The sequence below is a fragment of the Coenobita brevimanus genome, chromosome 71 (assembly GCF_032717465.1).
Source record: "Coenobita brevimanus isolate Jiangsu-jjx chromosome 71, ASM3271746v2, whole genome shotgun sequence".
NCBI classification, from domain to species: domain Eukaryota; kingdom Metazoa; phylum Arthropoda; class Malacostraca; order Decapoda; family Coenobitidae; genus Coenobita; species Coenobita brevimanus.
This window is the reverse complement of record NC_137024.1, coordinates 46,171,652-46,181,651: the sequence shown is the minus strand read 5'-3', so window position 1 is coordinate 46,181,651 and position 10,000 is coordinate 46,171,652. Positions and strand designations below refer to the sequence as shown.

General features: G+C 42.1%; 1 pseudogene; it reads left to right on the top strand.

Annotated features, from left to right (window-relative positions):
- The first annotated feature begins 5,376 nt into the window (after positions 1 to 5,376).
- Positions 5,377 to 5,495, top strand: LOC145406938 (5S ribosomal RNA; annotated as a pseudogene).
- Positions 5,496 to 10,000: the final 4,505 nt, after the last annotated feature.

The following is a 10,000-nucleotide window of genomic DNA, read 5'->3' as shown; positions in this document are numbered from 1 at the left end:
ATGCTACTTTCTTGTCCGGACGTAGGTTAAATCCTTCACGTCAACCCAGTCCTTATTCCATGACTTTAGTGTGTGTGTGTGTGTGTGTGTGTGTGTGTGTGTGTGTGTGTGTGTGTGTGTGTGTCTGTGTGTGTGTGTGTGTGTGTGTGTGACTCTGGGTACCCACGTGCACAAACTTTCACGTCATGTCTATACGCTTCGCCAAGTCCTGACGCAGTTGTAGTCCTTCAGTACGTCCAGTTCGACTCACTGGAATACTGTTGTTTTACTTTACAAGTGTTTGGGCTCAGTGGTATTCCATCAGTTAATCCTAATCCGGGAACAGTTTACTATGGTCCATTATCGCTAACGTATTTTGCCTTGCCATGTATTATAATCTCCTCTTAATCCTGGCATAACTGGAATCTGTAATATCGTCTAGTTTAATATTGCACTGCCTCCTCTTAACTCTGCAGTTATCCTTGAACCAGTCATGATGTATTAATATCCTTCACTCTGTTTCACAACTCATTGTAACTCTAGTTCTAACATAATTGGAGTCCTTCAGTCCACCTAATTTTCCTTTCCGGATTACTTTCATCATATCTCGACTCTGGTGTAGCCCATCTTTCTCTCCTCATCTGACGACAACATGTCGGTAAAATTGCTTATTTACTGTTTAATCCCCTAGAGTACATTGAGCTCTGAATGCTCGACTCCTACTGGATTACTTTCAACCAGGGAGATACCAGTCGAAGTACATCTTTTAAGTTCTTATGGTTGCCATATTATTTCATTCAGTTTGAAGGTGATGTATCATTGTAAAGTGATAAATTTGTCATACAGTACATTCCCTGTAGCACTGTGACGTCATATTAGGGTTGTAACTATTAGACGATTTTATTCAGCATTTAAGAGACGTGGTATAATAGAGGGGATTATCCTACACTTTGTTCAGACATATTAGGAGTCTTTCTTCAACCCTAATCCACTCTCTATTAATATTAATCCCTTCAGTCCAATAGCATAGTTTCTATTGTATGCTTGCTATCTCTAGACGATTCTATTCAGCTCTTGGGCAGATTTTAAACTAGTGAGGTTAAATCCAGTCAGTGTTAACCAAATGATGGTTTGAGGTGGCAAAATAAAACAATAAGGCACCTCATCGGACTGAAGGGGCTAATACCATCCTTTATTCCTTTGTTCCAACCCAGCACCTCCTCTAGCATAAATTCTCCCACTTTATCTACCTTCACTTGCAGTCATTCATCTCATCCCAATCAATCACCTCTTCTTCATGTTAATAATTCTTCACTCTTCCTCCTTTATTCTTCCCTCCCCCTTCCTTCCACCTCGTTTATGGTTTTCCTCTCCTCCTTTCTTCGCTTCATTATCACTATTATAAACTCATCTAGTCATTCTCTGCACTTTAGTACTCGCCCTTTGTCATTTTTCATCGATCCCCATTATCGCTAATTAGTTCTCGCTTATGGAGATTGCACAGTACTGCTCGCTGCAATATACATAACCTGGATCGAAGAAACGCTTTACCCTTTTCAGTTTTTATTTTTATTTATTTATATATTTATTTGTATTTTGCTTTTGCTGTATCCAGACGAATTAATGCGCTTAATGATAAACTTTTCGAACTTGTGGGTTAGATTTTGCTTTTATTAAACCTTATACTGCCAGGTGACTCTCCATTGCTGCTTATAGCCTCTGTTAGCAGGAAGAATGAAGAGAAAAATACGTCACCAGATTGAGGGAGTTAACCTCTTCATTCCGATTACATATTGTCGTTTTATTCTTTCTTCATTCGATTTTAGTCACTTTTTGAGAGAATTTTTTAACTGGTGAGATTAATATAGCCTCCATTTACCATTTCAGTACAGCAGACCTCTTCTTAACTGAGTGACATTGTCTGAAGGTGACAAGATTAAAATGTAAAATGCTAATGTAGTAAAGGGATTAAACAAATTGGGAGGGGGGTCTCCAGCCTTTTAGTTCTCGCTTATGGAGATTACCCAGTACTCACGCTTGAATTTGTATAACCTCGATCGAAGAAACATTGAAACATGAAAGATTAGGCATGGGTGAACGCTGAACCACGATAGGTTAGACGAATATCGTTTTTTCAGTTGCCTTCGTGTTAGATTCTTTTCCTTCAAACCAAATCCCTTTTAGTCAGTGAAGGCTACTAGCTAAATCCTTATTGTACAGTGAAGGCTACAAGCTAATTCTCTTTATACAATGAAGACTACATCCAACCACTCTAGTTAAAAAAAAAAAAAAGTGTATCCCAAGTTCAGTAAAATTACTTGGACGTAATCACACCGAACTCGTTAAATTCGTCTTGGTGGTGACGATGTTAATGTAGGTAGTTACCCCTGATGTGATGTCCTTGCCGCTTGAGAATTGCTTTGTAAGTTGAAGAAAATCAGTTGGAGGATGCAAGAATAAGGCATGAAAATCCATCCAGCTGGCGGTGTTTAAGTACAGCCATGAGCAACAGTTGGCTGACATTTCTGTGCCGGCTGTGGCTATAGAAGGCGCTTTATAATCTGTTTGTTTGTGATAGCAATATAAAGCATACAAAAAAGACTATGAGAAAGAAACATAGAGGTTGTCGTTTGGAAGGGCATTGGAACTATGTAAGGTAGGACACAGTGCAGGCGGAGGACTGTTGGTGAAGTTTGTCTCATGGCTGTACGTAGGTATATTTCTCCCTGGTGTGTTGTCGTCCTAGCTAGAAAAGTCTCCTTCAAGCTGAATACAGTCATTATCTGTCAAAAAAAATCATGATGGTTTCAGGGTTAACTCCTTCAAGTTGGTTGTAGATTCTGTTGCAGATTCCTGGTATCTTCAGACGAGTTTATGAATCATGAAGGGAAACCTGATGTAATGAATGGGTAAACACAGGCTATATTAAACATCTCCAGTCAAAAACTCATCCCTGAGCTTATCAAAATCGTCTTAAGGCAGCAGGAGTAAGGAAATACGTGTTGGTGTGAAGATGTTGAAGTGCATAATTCCCCCTGTTGTGTGTGTGTCACAGCCGGTACCGCCCCCAATCACTCATAATCCCATGCACTTCATCACAGTTACCCTCATTACCTTCCCCTTCACCCAATCCATTACGACCCAGCAGCGTGGTATTTATGGTGGGGCGCTAGTGTGTGTGTGTGTGTGTGTGTGTGTGTGTGTGTGTGTGTGTGTGTGTGTGTGTGTGTGTGTGTGTGTATGTGTGTGTGTGTGTGTGTGTGTGTGTGTGTGTGTGTGTGTGTGTGTGTGTGTGTGTGTGTGTGTGTGTGTACTGTTCTCTCTCCCTCCTCTCTGCACCCACAACAATTTCATGTACAGTATGTGTCATCAATTAGTCTCTAGCCCAGTTGATATGTCGATGAATATTTAAAACTTGAAGAACCACAGAGCATTATATTAATCACTGTACCGATAAGAACTGTATTGATTTTACTACGACAGGATAAGGAGAAAGAAAAAGAATATGAAGAATTAATCTGTCGCTGTACCAATCCACTAATACAACAATCTCAATAATGCAGTTCTAACGATGACTTAATCTTTAGTTTATTCTTGCTATTTCCAGACAGCTTCATTGAGTTTACATGAGGCCCTTCGAAGTGTTGGAGTTAGATATAGCATTTAACATTTCATTTCCACACACACACACACACACACACACACACACACACACACACACACACACACACACACACACACACACACACACACACACACACACACACACACACACACACAAAACCAAAATAACTAGGCGGAAAAGTTTATTCTGCGAAAATTCCCGACAATTCCTTAATTCAGTACACAGGGTATACTTGCCACCAGGGACCACCCTAATTGTACACCGTAACGTCGTGGTAGGAAGTTTCCCTCTATCATTTTGTTATTTTCTCTTGGGTGTGACGTGATTAAGTGTCGTACTCTGGTTGTCGTGGATCTTTTTAGATTTTTGCCTACGACACTCTTTTTAGGTACGGGTGCAAACTACATCATGATTCAAAAAAGAAAAAAATGTATTCGTAATCTTACTGACTTTGGACTTTTCGCAACATTTATCCCTCATCGATAATAATTTGCCGAGACACCTCAGTATCTTTGTGTATAACACTGATCCAAACAACGTCGATACCAAAAAAGATACAAGTAACACACAAGGAGGCAGGAAAGTGTAACAGAAAATGTTATGAAGTATTATATGACAACAAAAATACAGCTGTGGCATTGGACCGCATTTAACCAGCGTAGGAGGCTATCTTACTCTTCTCCCATAACGATCTTTTATGCCTGTTTTACCTCGATATTCTCTGATATGTTGTCTGTGCAGTCTTAAGATGTATGTTGATATAAATGGCATACAAGAGAATATCAGCGTACCAGACACAGAGATAAACTGATAAGGAAAGGATGCTAAAGAGCCTCCTAAGCAGACGCGAATACGGGCCCCTGTGTTGTAGGTAATAGAGGAAGCGTTGTGCGTCCCGGGATGCGGCTGCGGCGGGAGGGAAACAGTTCATCACCGGGCCCAACTCCTCCACTTGTCCAACTTTGTGTCGCTCTACGGAATTTCAATCAAGTTTGTCCTATTTTCCTACAAATTGTGCCAGGGAAATTGTGCTGAAGTTGAGGGTCGGATGGGACGTGAGGGGTGGTAGTGGGGCGACCTTACCCTTATGTGAGGAGGAAGCAAGCTGTTTGAATATTGCCCCTTACACCGCCATCAGTGGGGGGAGCAAGCTGTTTGAATATTACCCCTTACCGCCATCAGTGGGGGGAGAAAGCTGTTTGAATATTACTTCTTACCGCCATCAGTGGGGGGAGAAAGCTGTTTGAATACTACCCCTTACACCGCCATCAATGGGGGGAGCAAGCTGTTTGAATATTATCTCTTACCACCATCAGTGGGGGAAGCAAGCTATTTGAATATTACCCCTTACACCGTCTTCAGTGGTGGAAGCAATCCGTTTGAATATTACCCCTTACGCCGCCATCAATGGGGGGAGCAAGCTGTTTATATAGCACACCTTACACCTCTTTGAATGAGGAGGAAGAAGTTGCTGGAATGTGACTTCTTTCGTCCCATGACGTAGTATATATTTTGTTCTAGCCAACCTCCAAACCTATATCCAGTTTAAGAGACCCTCCTCGAAGTGAAGTAGTCAGTGCAGGCTAACCTTAACCCCTCCAGTTAAAAAAATATCTCCTAAGGGAACGAAATTGTCTGCCAGTGGCAATAATAAGCCAGAGAATTTTTTTTTTTTTTTGAGTGAACTGCTAAATATCCCTGGCCTTCCCACGTGGGAATATATGCACTAAAGTTGATTTGTTTTCATCTGAGAAACATCCTTAACCTTTTCAACTAATTTTATGACCACATTGAGTACACCGCTTCCCGTCCGATCAGCGAAGTTAAGCAACGTTGGGTCTGGTTAGTACTTGGATGGGTGACCGCTTGGGAACACCAGATGCTGTTGGCATAACGTTCTCCCTATGTCAAGTGGGGTTGGTGGAGGATTAGTGCCCCTCCCTGTAAAACAATTAACTCTGAGCCCTTGACCACCCCGTTTGGGATACATGGCGTCTGGCTGGCATTGCATTGCATTGCAGTGTGATAAGATTGAAGGGTGATTTTGACTGGTAACCATGGAGATGCATTCCTACCTCATAACTAGGGATCATAAAATTCCATTCAACAACAAATCGGTATTCAAGTTGTAAAAGGTGCCCAGTTCTTTTAGGTGAAAGTTAACGGACTATAGTATTACCTTATCTTCTGCCTTAATCCAGGAAGTCGTGTATTTTAACAAATAGGCTACCGTCTCTGCAATCCAGAAAGGTGTGTTTCTTGGCTCAAGCCCTCCTTTTTTTTTTTAACCATTTCACTGCCAAGTCTTTCGAGTCAACAAAATCGTCTGGTGCCAGTATATTATAAATAAAGTTCGTAGGTGAAGCGGTAGGAGACAAAGGGTTACTGGGGATCATTTCTGAAGACTGACTGCTTGGATTTCTCTCAGCTGAACAATTTTTTTCCGGTGCTTTAATGACTTAAAATGTCCAGTGCAACAACTGAGCGAAAGGGTTTGATTTGGAAGTTTGTTTTTTATTTCTTTAACAATACCCTACATGTAATCCAGGAAGTGACATTTTTGTCGATTAATGCCTTCCTTGAATTTTAGGAAAGTGTAAATCTTAACTGATACCATCCCTAAAATTTAAGAAATTGTTCTCTCCATTAATACTCAGGCTCCTACGACTCACCTAGCTGAACATATTCATCCTGGCGTTAGCTGGAATAGAGTACTGGAGTTGTCCCGACCATGAGAGGTTAATGGTCACGGTATTAACACTCACGCTCCTATGACCCTCTGTCAGCTGAATACAATCGCCAGGCGCTAGAAAAAAAAAAAAGTTGCATCCTACCCCTAACTTGAGAGGAATAATACCCTCCATGGATTTTATAAAGTTGCGTTTTGAGTTTTGACCAAGACTAAAATCCTTGTTTGCTCCTGTTCTCGCGACAGTTTTTTTTTTTTTTTTTTTTTTTTTTAATTCCTCTTTGGGGCGTCTAATACGAGACCCAAAAAAAGGGTGCCAAACTATTCAGAAACCGAAGAAGAAGAAGATGAGTCACAACAGATATGATTATAGATCTTGGGAGGGAAAGCCAAGTGATGTTTTTGCGTGATGCAGTAGTTCCTGAGGCTTCACTTCCGGCCTTGATGCTGCTGAGAATGAGACACCCTCCACAAGGTCTTCTGTTATTGTTTACTTGCTATGGGAGCGTCTTGCTGGGATGTGAATGGCGTTTGAAGATATCGCTCTTGTTGGTGCACTAGGGTATTTTGATTTAGGGTAATATCATTGGATTTTGTTAAAGTGAGAGAAATAATCCTAGCAGTCATAGGCTTCGAAGCAAAACTGAGTAACCTTTTACCTTTTGTTAATAGTTGCACATAGGTATTGTATTTAGACTAATAAGCGATTTTGTTTAGCCAAGAATAATCCTAGCAGTCAGAGAGAGAAATCTTGCTAAATATACCTATTAGAGAATGCCTCCCCATTAATTATAATATTGCTATATTCAAAGAAGCTCATGGAATCAAAATTTACCAGACACATAAAAAAATGTATACACCAGAACACAAACAGCCTTCAGTTTTTACACCATTTGTAGTTGCTTCTGTGGTGGACGCAAAAATCCACACCAACAACACCAGATCCACTTTATGTGGCTTTTGTTCAGGCGGTGAGGCCTGGTAGAGCACAAATTAGTTCTGGTACAGAGCAATCGGGCACGTGTAACCGCACTATAACACTCGCCCTAAACCCGCACTCCGCTGTTAACCCACCAACACAAGTGCACAATCCAATCCCGCCCCAGCTAATGTTGTTGATGCTGCAGCAGGCGCGAACACACGTCCAGGGCCACTCTCATGCTTCCACTGCATAACTGACAAGGAAAGCACACAACAAACATTCTCCTAGGCAACAACACGCAACCGTCAACTCACAAAACCAGGTCCTTATTTCAGTTTTAGATGCGAACAGACGTGGATAAAATGAGACCATACTGCAATGTCGGGTGGTCGGCCTTAATCAACAAACATTACGGCACACTACGACACGCAACTGTCAACTTATATTTCTAGGTCCCCATTTCACATTTAGTTGCAAACATGCTTGGATAAAGGAAGCCATGCCCCAGGGTCTCGCAGTTCGGCCAGGACTCGAACTTAAACCTGCTGCGTAAATGACAAGGAAAGAATAGCGCAAGCATTCCCCGAGACTACGACAGGCAACCGACTATATTGAAGAGAAGGCATAGAATTAGCACCTATCGACTACAGGAAGATCTTTAAGGCAGATAACTATTTTTTTCCATATCACAGTTTTACCTTAGAATACGACACACAACAATCGAATTTACATGCAGGTCCCCAACACACGTACCCCAAACATTATTTTTTTACTTTGCTGATGTGAGCATTATGGTGATGCACTGCGGACCTTGACTCTGTCCCCCTGCTTTATGGCTTATTCCCCCTGTGCTGGTAACCTGGGCCCGCACCTAACCTTGTAGCTGTTGTTTTTAGTTTGGTGTACCCTTAGCGGTATTGCCTGACCTGCCTCCTCTCCTACCCTCCATCCTTCTGTGTTGTGGTATATCGCTCACGTGTCAGGTATGTGAGAGAGAGAGAGAGAGAGAGAGAGAGAGAGAGAGAGAGAGAGAGAGTGGGGAGGGGGGGAAGAGAATGTCATTTAAGAGTATACCAAAAACATACTCCTGTAATGGCTAATTTGGGTAATATTATACTCTTGTACACTTTTTTTGCCATTTGGTGTGTGTGTGTGTGTGTGTTTGTGTGTGTGTGTGTGTGTGTGTGTGTGTGTGTGTGGAGAGCCATCCCTCCACTGAAATGCTTATCAGTCATTTATTCATATTGTTGGGGACAGATACGGACGCCCTGGACAACGCAAGGTACATTTTCTCTTTCTTTCTCTCTCTCTCCCCCCCCCTCCTTTTTTTTTTTTTTTTTCTTCTGGCGACTCTTTGGGTCGAACCGTCTTTGGTTGACAAGGGTCTCTAGTACTTCTTCCTTTGCGAATTTTTGCTGACTCTTAGCGATCTGCTTCACTTTGGTGCAGATTCTTTGAAGTAGAAGGGGGTGGGGTGCAGATACAGTCTCCATTATTGTCATCGCTCTTGGTACACTGTCGTCAGCCGAGTAGAATATAGGGTAGTAGCAGCGATTTTGTAAAGAGACACCACCGTAATGACTGGGTTCAGGAGGCTCCCTCGTACCCGTTCCATAGCTATTTATTTTTTGCACTGAGCCCATTATTATTCTCTTGTCTTACCAATTCATATTAAGTTGATATTCACTACTTCAGCCTCAGGATCTCATTTTTCATTTATTCATTTTACAATCTGTTATTTTATTTTTGTTTAGGGAAGACGTTTCTTTGTCATAGGGTTAGTAGGGATATTTCGCAATCAGTTTCGCAGCATGTCCTTCCTTCAGTTGAATTAAATCGTCTGGTGGCGGTGAGAATAAAATTAATGAGACGTCATCCTAGTGAAGGGGTTCAAAAGATATAGTGATCATACGAGAGAATATTAACCTGTAATGTGCAGCAGAGGCCACTAAGGGAGGCGTAAGAGAACCTCCTAAGCCGGTAAGAATACAGCCAATGTCCTTACTCTTTCTTTCTGGTGCTGTGCAGGCCAGAGTCGCCGATATGTATGTTTAATGGAAAGAAAACTTATATTCAAACACCGTGCCTTTGCTCGTATAGATAATAAAATTTAGATACCCATTTTTTTTTTTTAATTACTGAATTTTTAATACTTTGATTCTGCAGCACTGACTGAAAACAAGGTTTGATTTTGGTGGATCTCCCTTCTTCGTATTTTTCTTAAAGGAGATGCAGAATGGGTAATAATGGCTCAGTAACCCTTCCATCCTTTCTTTCCCCTCGGTAGCCTCCCCTCTCTCCCCTTACCCCTCGTCGGCCGACAGCCGTTTCCCCCAGGCCGCGTTAACGAGGGACCGAAGCCCCCTAAAAAGTGGATAAGTTAGTGTGGGTAGTGTGAGGCTCATTACCCCCAGCTCCTCTTCCTCTTCCTCTCCCTCCTCCTCATCCCCTCCCTCTTCCACCTACTTCCCCTTGTCCGCTTCCCCCTTCCCCCCCTCCTCCATCTCTCTGATCACCTTCACCGTCCTCGCCTCGTTTGCTCCTCGGGGACCTGTCTTTGCTGTATATCCTCTTGGTCGTTCTCGCTCGCTCACTGTCTCTTTTCCTCCTTGTGTTCTGTCTCTTATCCTTGCTGTATCCGCCTCCTGTTCTTAGTGTTTCTTATCTTCTCATCTTCACGCTCGTGGGCTATTGTTGCTCATGTATCGTTGTTGCTGCTGTTACCGAAGGTGGGTTTTGTTTTTGCTTCTGTTTGTATGATTGTCCAGCAGATTACAGAACTAAC